Source organism: Girardinichthys multiradiatus, chromosome 5, assembly GCF_021462225.1.
Source record: "Girardinichthys multiradiatus isolate DD_20200921_A chromosome 5, DD_fGirMul_XY1, whole genome shotgun sequence".
In the NCBI taxonomy this organism is placed as follows: domain Eukaryota; kingdom Metazoa; phylum Chordata; class Actinopteri; order Cyprinodontiformes; family Goodeidae; genus Girardinichthys; species Girardinichthys multiradiatus.
In genome coordinates this window covers 34,290,320-34,305,763 of record NC_061798.1, presented here as the reverse complement: position 1 = coordinate 34,305,763, position 15,444 = coordinate 34,290,320, and the positions used below count along the sequence as shown (strand labels likewise).

Here is a 15,444-nt window from a genome sequence, read left to right as displayed (position 1 = left end):
CCAGGTCTGTAAGAAATTAACAGGTTGAATCCAGAAATAAAAAAGAGACCAACGTGATTGATGGGGATTTAAACATTTGGCAGACTGGATATACGACAGGTTTTTATGATTGGTCAAAACCAGCACAGGGAGCTCAGAACCCTCCAGCCAATGCCGCCACTCCACCAAGGCGAGCTTAATGGCCAGCAGCTCCCTCTCCCCGACATCGTAGTTCCTCTCCAAGAAGGCGCAGGGGTGGAGTTTGCCATCCTGGCTCTGACACTGGGAGAGCACCGCTCTCACCCCAGTGTCCGAGGCATCCACCTCCAATGTGAACTGTTTTCCTGGATCCGGGTGGATGAGGACCTGGGCCCAGGCGAACTTGCTCTTTAACTGGTTGAAAGCTGCTTTGGCCAGGTGAAGGGGACCTTGGTGGATGTCATCGCCGTCAGGGGGGGCTGTAGTCCTGAATAGACCTATAAAAATTTACAAATCCCAGGAAACGTTGTTTCTGAGTGGTTGGGGCTGGCCAGTCCTCCACGGTCTTCACCTTGTCAGGGTTGGGGCGAACCGGCCGACCTTCGAGGACAAAACCTAAAAAACTGATGGTGAGTCGGTGGAATTCGCATTTCTTGGCCTTGACAAAGAGCTGGTTCTCCAGGAGGCGCTGTAGGACCAAGTGGACATGTCGGCGGTGCTCCCCAACAGTTCTGGAATAAATCAAAATGTCGTCCAGATACACAAAAACGAACACGTTTAAAAAATCCCTCAGCACATAATTTACTAGAGTCTGAAAAACTGCAGGTGCGTTGCACAATCCAAATGGCATCACCAGATAATCAAAGTGTCCCAGCAGGGTCTTGAACGCCGTCTTCCACTCATCCCCCCGGCGGATCCGGACTAAATGGTATGTGTTTCTAAGGTTGAGCTTGGTAAAAATAGTTGCCTTGTGAACGGGCTTGAAAGCAGACGAGAGCAGAGGTAAAGGGTATTTATTTGTAACTGTAATGGCGTTCAACCCCCTATAGTCGATGCAGGGGTGTAAGGAGCCATCTTTCTTACTGACAAAGAAAAAACCCGCTCCGAGTGTAGACGAGGACGGCCAAATTATGCCGGCTGTGGGAGACTCAGCTATATAATTCTCCATTGACCCCCTCTCTGGTTGAGATATCTTGCATAACCGGCTGGAGGGCAACAGAGCTCCCGGTAGGAGGTCGATTGCGCAGTCATATGGGCAGTGAGGAGGTAAAGACAGGGCCCGTGTCTTACTGAAAACGGAACTAAGATCATGGTATTCATGCGGCACCCGGGTGAGATCAGGTGGTTCGTCCTCCACCCCCTCCACAGATGTTCTAGGGGTAACAGCTGACAAACAGGTTGACAAATACTGGGCAAACAGGTTGACAAATACCGGGCAGACCAGGACTCATTTCTTAAATCAGTCTAGTTTAAATGAGGGTTATAGGTCTGCAGCCACGGGAAACCCAGGACTAATGAGGCCTGGGAAATGGGAAAAACAAATAGTGCAACGCGTTCTCTGTGATTTCTAGATGATACTAATTCAATGGGTTCAGTTCTGTGTGTTATACTGTAGAGCATCTGGCCATCTAGAGCCAGAACCTGGCATGGTACTGGCAAGACCTCGGTCCTAATGCGTTGCTGTCTGACAAAATCCTGATCTATCAGATCTAGCTCACAGCCCAAATCTAATAAGGCTGACAAAGAAACTGTGTGTCGATTTATCAATAATGTGGCTGGTAGCGTGAAACGAGAGGGCGTGAAACCGGCGGACCCGCCCATTTGGCCGGATCGGACAATCAGAAATCAAATGCTCAGAGGAACCACAATAAAAACACTGCCCGGCCTCCCTACGACGCTGCCGCTCGTCATCAGGAAGCTGCGCCCTCCCCAACTGCATGGGCTCGGGCTGGCACGGTGGCTGCACTGGCTGGGACAGAAACAGAGGAGGAGAGGCGAAATGCGCTCTACCAGCGGTCCGCTCAGAACGGGTCCGCCTCCTCTCCCTCATCCGGGTGTCCAACCGGACGGCCGGGGCGATGTAATCGTCCAGTCCCTCGGGCTCATTCAAAAGGGTGAGTTCGTCCTTCAAAGTCTCATCTAGAGTTTGAAAAAACGTGGATTTTAAGGCGCTGGAGTTCCAACCTGATGCAACTGCCAGCGTGCAAAAATCAATTGTGAACTCTGTCAGTGGTCAACCATGCTGCCTTAATGCTCGCAAACGGCGAGCCACACTAGAACGGTCCATGTTTATATCGAAAGTCAACTTAAAATCTTTAATGAATTCGTCATAGGTGCAGCTAAAATGGTTGTGGTTTTGTAAACCACAACCCGGGGGGGAGACAGGTGCGAGTCTGGAACCTGTGTTGACTCGGCTGTGGGGGAGAATGCCCCCACACTCCCCCCTTTTTCCATTTTCTAACAGTACCAAATGGAAAACCCTAAAAACCGAGTTGAAACAAGCAGGTACTAGTGGAAACTGCGTTTTAGGTAGGATTCAGCTATACTCATTGAGATAATGGGTGTAAGGTGTGATTGGCCATTTTTCAAACCTGCCAGAAAAGCTGTTGAAGTTGTCAATCAATATTGTCTTGCATCATTTGCTGAGAAACTGTTTATCAGCTTCTTGTTGTAGCTTCTCTTAGCTGCTCTGACCTCAGTTTGTTTCTGGCCTGCTTGTACAGGACCTGCAACCCTCTGCTATAGGCCTCTTTCTTTGTCTGGTACAGCTTGATAATACAGTACGTGGAATGAGCTGTGGTTTGTTGTTGTATGGTCAAGAAGTCTTTGTGTGCACACACCTCATAACAAAAACGGATTTATGATGTCACAGTGTCACTGAGTTAATTCAAATCAGTTCCTGCAGTTTCATAAACACTCCAATCTGTGCAATCAAAGCAGGTCTATAACTTCTGCTTTGACACCTCTGTCAACCTCATTATTGTCCTTACCACACGGTTAGATTTTACTTTCTGCCTGTAGCTTGGTATGAGATGAAGCAGAAAGTGGCCAGAGAGTCCTAAGGCTGCATGGGGACAGTGTGGTAGACATCCTGTAAAACTTCGAACCTGTGGGCCAGAGTGACCTTTCAAAACAGCTAAAGCCCTGGTAAATGAGGTCCGGGATATGTTCTCTGAGCCATGTTTTGGTGACACAAAAGGCAACAGCAGGCGCGGACGCCTCGGATGTTTTGTGAATAGCCCCGGACTTCTTGATAGAAGAAATTTAGAAGTATTAAAAAGATGCAGCCACAAAATTGTATTGGACTTCACATTTTTATTTTAAAACAATCAGATTTTTTCAATTGTGTTCCATATAATCACGTCCAACTCCACCTAAGTTGACAATGAGTTAAAAGGAGAAGACAAAAAATTGTTATTTGCGCACTTGCGGCACCGCGAATGCGCAACTACGCGCACAGCCAGAGACGGACTCCATTCTGGAGAAGTCCAGAACAGCAGTTTACTCCAGTTCGACCTGCCTCCTTCCTTCATTACCTGAAATGTTACACTGAGCGCCTCAAACAAGGCTCATTTCAGAGCAACCGCGGAGCCAACCAGAGAGTGGGAGGCTGGTGGGTGTGGGTGCAGGAACAGGTGGGACGCCGAGCGGTATAACCCAGACAAAGATAGCGGTAAAATCTGAATGCTGACTCGGAATGAGCTAACTGTAAGTTACAGCTAATAACTTATTCACCCAGCAAGATATGAAGTGGAGGTTCACTCAAGCATCTTCAGGGTCATGATGAGGAACTTTCACCTGAGCTAAAGGTGAAGTTAAATGATCTGTCTGTGATAGAAAACAGTAGCAACCTTCTCTGTGAGCTTCTAGCCGGATTTGCATCATAATGTGAAAATATCTGGTCTTTTACTTCAGTCAAAATAAAAGCATGTAATCCTAACGTAGCTGAACACATTAAAAGGTCCTTCAGATCAACACATTGCATCTTATTGCAGCAGCCAGTCTTATAGTCTAGTTCTACATGTAGACAAAAAAAAGTGTTGCTCATTAAACCAGGAAAATATCTCTTAGTTCCAATAAGATGTAGTAGAAAGACCAAAAGTAAGCCTCCCTCTTCTCTTTCATATCTTCTGTGCTGATTCTAAACATACAGCTCTGGCTTTAAAGATGCTGTATAATTAAGAAATAAATCATAGCAATTAATCACAGGTGGACCATTGATTAGTTAACCATTTTATTTTTCTAAATTACACATGTAATATAACCTAAACTAATTAAACAAGGATACAGGTTTACTGAAGGTGAGACATGCATATCATATGTATACAGTTATTAATAACTGCAATATTAGTACTGATAAGGTCCAGGAATAGGCTCTATGCTCTATTTTAAACACCACAACTCCTCTCAAATTTTTTTTCAGAAGTGGAATGAAGGGCTGAAAAGATGGCAGTAAAAGAGAACAGGTTCATTAAAGAAGGAACAATTTTAATGAAATGTTTCAAAAGCTCTTGGCATTATTAAAATAAATAAATGTGTTTTAGGATTAACCACTTGACTAAAATTTAAGAAAATCAACTTTATACCAGTTTCCTTGTTTGAAATGTAAGAAATTAAGACAATGGATCCTCAGGAGTAGAACGTTTTGATGAGAGTGTAACGTTTAAAAAGGTAATTTATGTAGATGACAAAACAAGCAAATTTATCTGGCAAAATATCTGATTACGTTTTTTATCATTATCTGCATCAGCAAAATCGTTTTTCATCAGTCCTAAACTCTGTTTCTCCTTATCCTTCATTCAGCTTCTAACAAAATAAAAACCAAGTAAAATTATTATTTACCTTTTTTTGTTTGATTCACAATAATTTACATTCAGTCTAAATCCAGCCGAGACAGAGAACTGGTACAATATGTCCTATATTATTTTTATTTTAAATTACCTATAAATTGTCTTATTTAAATCTAAATATTTTGGATTTGGGCTAAAGACCTTAATGTTATGAGACCTTAAAAACGCCCCTGGGCAACAGATATATGAAAGTCTGATGTTTGTTTGTTTTTAGTTAAGACGCAGTAGTTCATCCCTTTTGTTTGACAGGGACCAGATGCTCAGCTGGTGTGTAGATCAGTGGTTCCCATAGTGGGGTGGCAAAATGATTTTCATAATTATCTAAATGTGACCACTGACGTGTATGGAGGTCCAAAAGCATCCATCCATCCATCCATCCATCCATCCATCCATCCATCCATCCATCCATCTTCTGTACCTCTTTCTTTCGTACAGGTCGCATGGGAGCTGGTGCCCATGTCCAGGATTATATGGGCGAGAGGCGGGTACACCCTGAAAGGGTTGTCAGTCCATTGCAGAAAATTGGAACATGACATAAACAGATGTCCCATGAAATAAAGAAATGTACCATGAAATGTCCCTTTAAATAATTAAATAATATGTGATGAAAATAAATAATTAAATGACATTAAAAAAATAAAGTCATTTTAAAATACATATAATTATTACACATATTGTATAAATAAATACAGAGTGGAAAATATGTATACATTTTTAGGGGGTTGCCAGTCCATTCCAGACAGTTATTTTGAGACCACAGGCTGAAAAAAGCCCTGGTGTAGATGGAGGGAAACTGGAGAACAAAAGCCTAGAGAGAACTGCCTGATTCTTAGGAGGTCTTCTTTAGTTAAAGTAATTAGAAAATAGCACCAAACTACAAAGTAAACACACAAGTATCAAGGCAGCCATCCATGCCACCATTTTGGACTGGTGGACTAGTGGAGTAAGACAAAAGTTAGTGATGGAAGAGAAAAGTAAATCTTAATTTCTGTCAGGGTATCTATAGCTTTTAGCTGGCTAATGGGCACACACGCCCAGTCTCCTCCACACACTCATACACCATGTATTAGTGTGTCACTTATTTATTCATTAACTTTCTCTGCAGTGTACTCCTACTCGAAGGCTTTCTCACTAACATCCTATACATCCTCACAGCTAGTGTCCATTCAGTTTCAGGTTGATTGGCTGTTATTTCTCAGTCTGGATCTAATGGCTAATTACCATCCAGTTAATGATCTCTAGCTTTCACTGATTTACTCGGTTGTTCCCTCTCTCATCAGCAGAAGATCCGGTATGAGCAAGGAACGGGTAGGCGACAAAAAAGGCTATCCAAGAATTATACCTATTTTTTTTATATACTTCTATTTTCCTTAACTTATGAAAAGCTAAACAGACACTGATTTTAAAGATCCATCTGGTTCATGTTTGTGCTTTAAGCTTTTTAACAGTCAAATGCTTATCTCATGATTTTTGGGTTGGGTTGTTTCATCACAACACAGGGAATCAGGGAATCAGGATATGAAGATAGACTGCTTTGAGTCAAAACCAGTAGAAGGCATGCAGGTAATTGCTGTTTCATGTAACCAAGACTTGCACCACTGAAAAATGCACCACGGCAGCATGAAAATCCATTATCGCCATCTTATTTAAAGAACGGACCACAATTCTTCCCTATATCCCAAAGTTCCCAGCACATTGTGTTACCTGTACCTAAATAAGTAGTTGTCATAATTTAGTTTTTTTTCAGTGATGTACTGTGATCTTATTAATAATAGTTCTTTTTTTTTCAGCACTAGAGGCCTTTATTTTGATAGTAGGTAGACAGGAAGGAGGGGCAAAGAGAGGGGGAGACATTCGGCCGGGTCCGGGACTCAAACTCGGGATGGCCACATCACGGACTATAGCCTCTATATGTGGTCTCGGGTTTAACCCCTACACCACCAGCGCCGCGTCAATAATAGTTATTTTACATGTTGAGAAAAGATAAGCAACTCCTCAGAGGACTGGAAGGCTAATTGCGGGTCAGACAGCTAACCTCAACAATTTACAACCTAAAATTTATAGTTTAAGATTACCTAATGCCATGGACCCCTTTCACTCAAATTAGTAGCATTTGTGTCAGTTCCTTAGCAGCGATGCATACCTGCAGTATATTTGGCATTTCAGTTGTTTATGTGTAAAGTGCTCGAGCGCTTCAGGACGTTCTTCAAACAATGGGGAGCAAATGGGTCAGAACCCAGGGAATAGAAACTGGAGATAAATCTAGCTGTTAACAAATGTTATTTTTGGTAAGAAACCAATAAAAGACAATAAAGTGCACATAAAAAATGCTTTCCCTCAAATGAAAAAAGGTTGCTTGTCTAGACGTTCATAAAACCAGAATCAGTGATGAGAATCAGTGTCTCCAAGTCTGAGGACATGGTCTTGAGCCGGAAAAGTGTAGAGTGCCTTCTCCGGGTCGGGGGGAAGGTCCTGCCTCAAGTGAAGGAGTACAAGTATCTTGGGGTATTGTTCATGAATGAGGGAAAAATGGAGCGGGAGATCAATAGACGGATTGGTGCTGCATCAGCAGTGATGCGGGCCCTGTACCTGTCTGTTGTGGTGAAGAGAGAGCTGAGACAAAAAGCAAAGCTCTCGGTTTACAGGGTGATCTACGTTTCTACCCTCATCTATGGTCATTAGCTTTGGGTCATGACCGAAAGAACGAGATCATGGATACAAGCAGCCGAAATGAGTTTCCTCTGCAGGGTTTGTGGGCTCTCCCTTAAAGATAGGGTGAGAAGCTAGGTCATCCGGGAGGGACTCAGAGTAGAGCCGCTGCTTCTCCACGTCGAGAGGAGCCAGTTGAGGTGGCTTGGGCATCTGGTTACGATGCCTCCTGGACGCCTCTCTGGTGAGGTGTTCCAGGCGAGTTCCACCAGGAGGAGGCCCAGAGGAAGACCCAGGACACGCTGGAGGGACTATGTTTCTCGGCTGGCCTGGGAACGCCTTGGGATTCCCCTGGACGAGCTGGCCCAAGTGGCTGGGGAGAGGGAAGTCTGGGTCTTAGACTATTGCCCAACCCCGGATAAATGGAAGACAATGGATTGATGGATGGATTGAACAATTTATATAAAATTATTGCCCCCTAAAATATTGATACAAAAAAATGGATAATATTAAAAATCACGTATTAAATGTTTTTTTTTGTTTTTGTTTTTGTATATTGCCTACCATCTGTGTCAATCAATTTCTGCCTTCTTCCTTTGTAATTTATTCTCCTGTCTCCTTTGGCTCTTTGTGTGACTCAATCATGCATTCAACCCGACTCTACCAATTTTTTTCCCCGGCCGTTCTAACCATAACAGCGTGTGTTTCTTTTGGTGAATGGTAATTTATTGAGTTTTCAGTTAAGTTGGTGAAGGAAAGAACTGCAAATAAACTCAACCCTTTGTTGTGCATGAATGGAGAATAAACAGAGTGAAGTAAAAGCTGAAGGATAGGTGAGAGTAAGTGAAAACTGAGAAAGTCTTCAACCAAACATTTACAGAATAATTGGCAGTTTCAGAGAGCTTGAAATGTTAATGCTCTCTTACATCATTCTTTGTCACAATGGTTTTACAGTCCAAGAAAAACACTTTTGGATTGGCAGCTTATTGAATTCCAGTGCATTGAATTAGTCCCTTGGAACACAAACAGCTTTCTATGATGTTATTTTACCCACAGAATTGTCACTGCTGGTGTGTGCAAGCATATGCAAGCATCTTCCCTGTCACTGTGATGCACGGGTAATCAGCCTGGCTAATGGAGTCCTCAGGCAATTAATGAGTGCCTCAGCTCCACCTAAGATGAGATGTACAAAGCACACTTGCCCATAAAAACAAGCACAAGCATCCATACTCTAATCTCCTGCACACACAATAACCTCAACACTAATGCAGTAAACTTCTCAAACCACCCAAGTCAGCGTTTCCATTTAAAACCAATTACTGAAGGCATATTTCATTTTCTAGTAGATCTCCACTCGCTACACAGAACAAGAGAGCAAGTCATTGCAGCCATCAGTTATCAATGACAATTAATCAATACAATAATGCAACCCAGTGTATGGACCTTGTGAACTCACCCATGGGAAACACGCGATGACTTGCGCACACCAGCACACCAACAAAGGCACAATAATAAATTAATTCACACACATTCAGTTTATGGAAAATACTTAAAAATACAGACAGGTTCATCAACTAGATACACTGTATTGATGTTTGTATGTAAAAAGCATAATAAGCATCCTTGTGCCCCTTTAGTAGTGTTGTTACTTTATATGCTTTACCTTCTTTTTATCCTCTCACACTCATCTTCTCTCTCCTCAGCCTCCTTGCCGTCATCAACGACTCTGGCAGCTACTTTGAAAAAAAAAATATTTCCCCTGATACTTAAGCAGGCTGATATGTACGTTTTATCTGTTGCATCAACTGTCACTTGCATTAGCTCACAGTTGTCAAGCTTAAAAACAATATCAAATCACTTGCGGTCATTAACTGTGAAGTAAAAGAAATCTGATGTGAAAATACTTGAGACAAAATTGCATGTTAGTTTTTAATAATGGAATGGGATAAGTAAAACAGATTAAAAAGCATACAAGAAAGAAAGCTGAGCCAAATAAAATCTAAAATATTGGGTTAACAAAATATTCTACATACAGTTCTATGACCTATGTTAACAGTGACAACCAAACACTAAAGAGTAGAAGTGGCCTTACGTTTTCTCTTTCTAACAACTAGGGCCTGATCTTCAAAGATCCCAAATAGAGGGCCCTAAATTCTTTGTACATAAAAAAAATGGCAAGTGCAATAAGTGTTGCAGTTTGTTAACTTTTGTTGTTGCTATTCACAGCAACGACAAAGACTTTTGAAGATCATGCCCTTACAGTATAGCCTTGACTTGCCTTCCCCGGCAGTTTTACAAGCATTCACACATTGAGAGGTGTGACCAAAACAGCTTGCATGTTGACATCCTTAGGGCCATATTTGGATCTTCAAGTGAAAACCCAGATATTGAACTAAATGGATGGTACGGCAGTGACTATGCCACATTAGTGACCTTGATGGCTCTTTAAGTAATGTTAGGGATACTTTCAACTCTTGTTCAGAAATGACGAAACCTTTTGGATGAGAGGTTAAATGTCTTCAACAAACGAGGAGAAGTCCATTTTGCCTTCTGTTCAAACGTTTTGGTAGATGCATTAATTTATTAATACAGAATCCATTGAAACTCTTTTTTTTTTTTTTGCTTGACGTTTTCTGGCCTTTTGGAATGATTTGCATACTTTGTGGTTCTAGGATATTATGATCATTTGTACTGAACACTTTATTTAAATTTTAAGGCAAAATGTAAAAATGTAAAGAAATAGAGTAGTCATTAGTAATGTAAAATCCAATGTCAAGTTAGGCCATTTAGTGTTATAAGCAATTAAAAAAAAGGATTCTACAGGGATTGATTTTGTATTATATTTAGGAATTATCCAATAAACTGAATAGTATACATACAGTACATTTACTGTGTTTGTGTGACAATTCTGATAAAAAAAATAGCATTTTAGTCATACCACGCAGAAGCTGGTTGCCCACATGTGCCAGGGCAGTTTTGCTTTGCAAAAATAATATCCCAAGAAGTTATCATAGTTTCATCATAGCAAGATTGACTTTATTAAATCAAGACTACATCTGGCATCAAAGTAGACATGCCACATCAATGAAATAGTGACCTAGAGTTGTATGACTTTCAGTTATATGGATTATTTGTATGGGTCTGTAGGTGGTTGGATGTGTATTTGATGTGTTAATTTTTAAAATGATCTGCAGTTAACCATTGGCATACATCATGTTTAAGCATATCTGCATTCTTTAATGTTTAGCTTATCCCCCATTTAAATGGTAGTCATGTTTTGGTTTTATGTGATTTCAGACATAAGACGGAACATCAATAGCGGAAAATACACATCACAGTAGTAGCATAAAGAAAAGCTGATTTAATTTAAGATATTTTTCAAACTTAAGGTGATGGCACATGTGTGTAGACTGTCACATTGGCATTAATCTTTGCTTCTTCAGAACATCCTGTTGTCAGGTGCTATAAAATTTATTTTCAGCATATGCATTTTTCACTGTCATGCTTGCATTTAAGGTTATATGACACATCACGTCACTGCAAATCTGAAGACTAACATTAAAGTCTAAACAGTAGCCAGTCTATATTTACTGAAAATCCAACAACCATTTTGCAGTAGAGTGAGTTTAGACCACAAATGTATTGCCTTGTATTATATAAATAGTGAACTCATCCAAATCCTTAAAATGTAATGTGCCTTTTGACTGTTTTCTAACCCATAAGGGAAAATGTACCTAAATCTTGCTTAATGGCAAGATGGGAAGACAACTGCACATAAATGGTGGTACTCACATTCAGTGATAATTCTGAACATATGTTCCGCTTTCACATTTTCTGAGTGATGGCCTCGTCACCAGCAAGTGGTGTGTGTTTACCAAGAGCTATTATCCATCCTACTAGAGTGTGAATTTTACACCAGCCGTGTGACTTGTACATTGGTGGAGTAATTACTCATCACGCCCACCGTCAACTGAAGAGGATAATGAGATTTGTAAACAAAAGGCAGCCATTTTGGCAGCAGCCAACTCACTTACCATCCTCAATGGTCTCTTTTGACAGGTGTGTTTAAGTGTGAGTGTGAGCGTATTTCTGCATGTGCGTGTGCACATTTTATGCTCCCATGACAGCAACAATGGAGAGAGATAAAGAGAAACTTAGCAACATAAAGTAGCCATTAATCCTCATACTCTCACGATTGCTCTCTCTCTCTCTGTATAAGTAATGAAAAAATTGAGTGGCTGAGGCGAACGGGGTTGAGCCTTTACGTGTGTTAGCACTCATCAATTTTACTAAGATCATTTGCATTGCAGTTTCTTATATGCTCCATGTTAGGCAACATTTTTCAAAACTGCAAATACAAAAGACTGAAGTTAGAGCTAAAAAAAAGACAAAAAGCACTAAATGTATGCACAAAAAGCTCTTCATTTATTGACGGTTAGTTGTTCAGTCAATTGAGTGCTGTCAGCACTTTAGAAAAGGGAGAATTAACATCTGACATCACATTGTATTGTTGTGGATAAAAGCATGTTGGTGAGGAATTCACATTTACCGGAAGGTTTGCTTCTATGAGATTTTACTGAGACAAAATATCTTTTATGTAGATGTTCTTAGTTTTAATCATGTGCTTTGAGAGACCTGTTTGAACCCTGTTCTTTCAAATCATTCTTGAATAAAATAACACACATTAGGGCTTTTCATTTTTTTTTCAAAACAGGAAACTTTTGTGAAACTATCTGTCACTATTAGTTGTGTTAGTAGTTACTATGCTTTTGTATAACTCATTTAATAATCTATGTATTTGTAAATACTTGTGATCATTTTCACTTTAGCACAATCACCCACCCTCTTTATTGTGCATATGTTATTTATTTTATATCATTTTATTCTACTATTACTACTTGTTTTTGCATATTTACATTGTTCTTCTTTGATTGCTCATTTTCCTAACTATCTGCACCCTACTTGTGTGTTACTAAGAGCTGCTGTAACAAGTTAATTTCTCCATTATGAGATCAACAAAGTCTATCTTATCTTAGTTGTTTTTACAGCTTGAAAACAAGATTAATGCATGGAGATCACATTTTCAAAAAGAAAAATGTTGTGAAATTTTAATTTAATTAATTGACAGCAAAATCTTATTTGTTAAAAAAAAGCCTATATCTTAAAATACATCAAACTTACAAATAATCAAAACCGTCTCATAATATTGGAACGCTTTGAAAAGCGTTGTCATTTCTATGCACTCCATACTTGGTTGAGCCTTCCTTTGCTTGAATTACTGCATCAATGTGGCGTTGCACCGCTGACATGTAATAGAAGCCCAGGTTGCTTTGATAGTGGCCTTTAGGTCATCGGCATTGTTGAGTCTGGTGTCTCATCTTATTTTTGACATTACCCCCTAGATTCAGGTTCAAAGAGAGACAGAAGTATATATATATATAGTGCAGACCAAAAGTTTGGACACTCCTCATTCAAAGAGTTTTCTTTATTTTCATGACTATGAATATTGTAGCTTCACACTGAAGGTATCAAAACTATGAATTAACACATGTAGAATTATATACTGAACAAAAAAGTGTGAAACAACTGAAAATATGTCTTATATTCTAGGTTCTTCAAAGTAGCCACCTTTTGCTTTGATTACTGCTCCGCACTCTTGGCATTCTGTTGATGAGCTTCAAGAAGTAGTCACCTGAAATGGTTTTCCAACAGTCTTGAAGGAGTTCCCAGAGATGCTTAGCACTTGTTGGCCCTTTTGCCTTCACTCTGCAGTCCAGCTCACCTCAAACCATCTCGATTGGGTTCAGGTCCAGTGACTGTGGAGGCCAGATCATCTGGCGCAGCACTCCATCACTCTCCTTCTTGGTCAAATAGCCCTTACACAGCCTGAAGGTGTGTTTGGGGTCATTCTCCTGTTGAAAAATAAATGATGGCCAAACTCAACGCAAACCGGATGGAATAGCATGCCGCTGCAAAATGCTGTGGTAGCCATGCTGGTTCAGTATGCCTTCAATTTTATATAAATCCCAACAGTGTCACCAGCAAAGCACCCCCACACCATCACACCTCCTCCTCCATGCTTCACGGTGGGAACCATCCGTTCACCTCTTCTGCACCTCTTCTACAAAGACACGGCGGTTGGAACCAAAGATCTCAAACTTGGACTCATCAGACCAAAGCACAGGTTTCCACTGATCTAATGTCCATTCCTTGTGTTCTTTAGCCCAAACAAGTCTCTTCTGCTTGTTGCCTGTCCGCAGTAGTGGTTTCCTAGCAGCTATTTTACCATGAAGGCCTGATTCACACAGTCTCCTCTTAACAGTTGTTCTAGAGATGTGTCTGCTGCTAGAACTCTGTGGCATTGACCTGTTCTCTAATTTGCGCTGCTGTTAACCTGCGATTTCTGAGGCTGGTGACTCGGATGAACTTATCGTCCGCAGCAGAAGTGACTCTTGGTCACTTAGGTGCTTTTTTCTTGCCATGATACAAATTCTAACATTCTATTCAGTAGGACTATCAGCTTTGTACTGTATCCACCTCCTGCACAACACAACTGATGGTCCCAACCCCATTTATAAGGTTTGAAATCCCACTTAATAAACCTGACAGGGCACACCTGTGAAGTGAAAACCATTTCAGGTGACTACCTGTTGAAGTTCATCAACAGAATGCCAAGAGTGTGAGGATTAGTAACCAAAGCAAAAAGTGGCTACTTTGAAGAACCTAGAATATAAGACATATTTTCAGTTGTTTCACACTTTGTTTGTTCAGTATATAATCCCACATGTGTTAATTCATAGTTTTGATGCCTTCAGTGTGAAGCTACAATATTCATAAAAGGTTTAAAATGCATAAGCGTGGACGGCAAGTTATGGCCGATCTTCTGTGTTAAAATCATCCTTTAAATAAAGTTTGTCTTAACTTTAGAAAAAAACACAAACACAGAAAACACAAATTGAGCATGTGTGCTGAACAGATAATCTGCTAGCACTAAGATAGCTGAGTTTCAACACAAAAAAAACCAAACTTCATAAAACAAAAAAACGTTTAGATTATTTTATTCTATACTACTTCTCTCTCTGCCCAAACCTAACCTCTTAGGTGAACCGTGCTGAGGAAATGTTGTCCAGGGCGATGAAGTTTGAAGAAAACATCAACCGTGAACAAAGGGTTAGCTGCAGCTAACCTCCGTAGCTGTGGAGTGGGGCGGCTCGCTGTGTCGGCCGGCCAAACTGCATGTTACTGCTGTAGCCACGGTGATGGAGTCCCGTTGTCCTTTCTTCAGACCGGGAAAACTGCTTCACTCGGCGTTGTAGAGACAGGGTCTCTGCTGGGAACTCTCTGGAGACAGTTTGCTTCTGTAGACCTCAGAGAGAAAGTCAAGCAACGCTTGTACCTTAATTACCCCCATTCATGAATGAATACTGGATACACAAACAGCAATTCATTCCTACTTAACTTAGTGCATATGATCGTGTGATTGTATGACACTCTTGGATCCAATTTGAAGAGTTATGTCTGTTTGCCTGCAAAGAGACATTAGCGCGCTGTGTCCCTCCATCCACGTCCGCTGGGGAGCCATGTGGAAGAGACAGGATGTAGCAAAACCGGTGTTTTTATTTGGACAGTGACGTCACAGGAAGTCCGCTGTTACCCCTATTCCTGGCTGTACTGGAAGGAGGTGAATGCAATTTATTTTGAAAGTTCCAGAAAGTTCATACTGGCCATTCATGTTGTCCCCATGGCTGGGACCCAACATAGGGCAAAGCTAAAGTGTTGTACAAGATAAATACACAAGGAATGAAGCATTCAGATAAGAACAGATAGTGGAGACAAACAGTCAGACCACTACACTTTTTGCTGTAGGTTCCCAGTTACTCAGACTTATCTGCATATTAGAAAAATAGACTAAAACAAATGAAGACAAAAAACAAGAGAGGAAAGAGACTTGTGTGCAAAGATGCTGTTCCTCAGAAACTGTTAATAG

The 15,444-nt window shown here is 40.8% G+C and overlaps 1 protein-coding gene across 1 annotated transcript in view; it reads left to right on the top strand.

Moving 5' to 3' along the window:
- Positions 1 to 15,444, top strand: part of LOC124869050 (zeta-sarcoglycan) — a 520,530-nt gene that overhangs the window by 175,741 nt on the left and 329,345 nt on the right. The window lies entirely within an intron of this gene.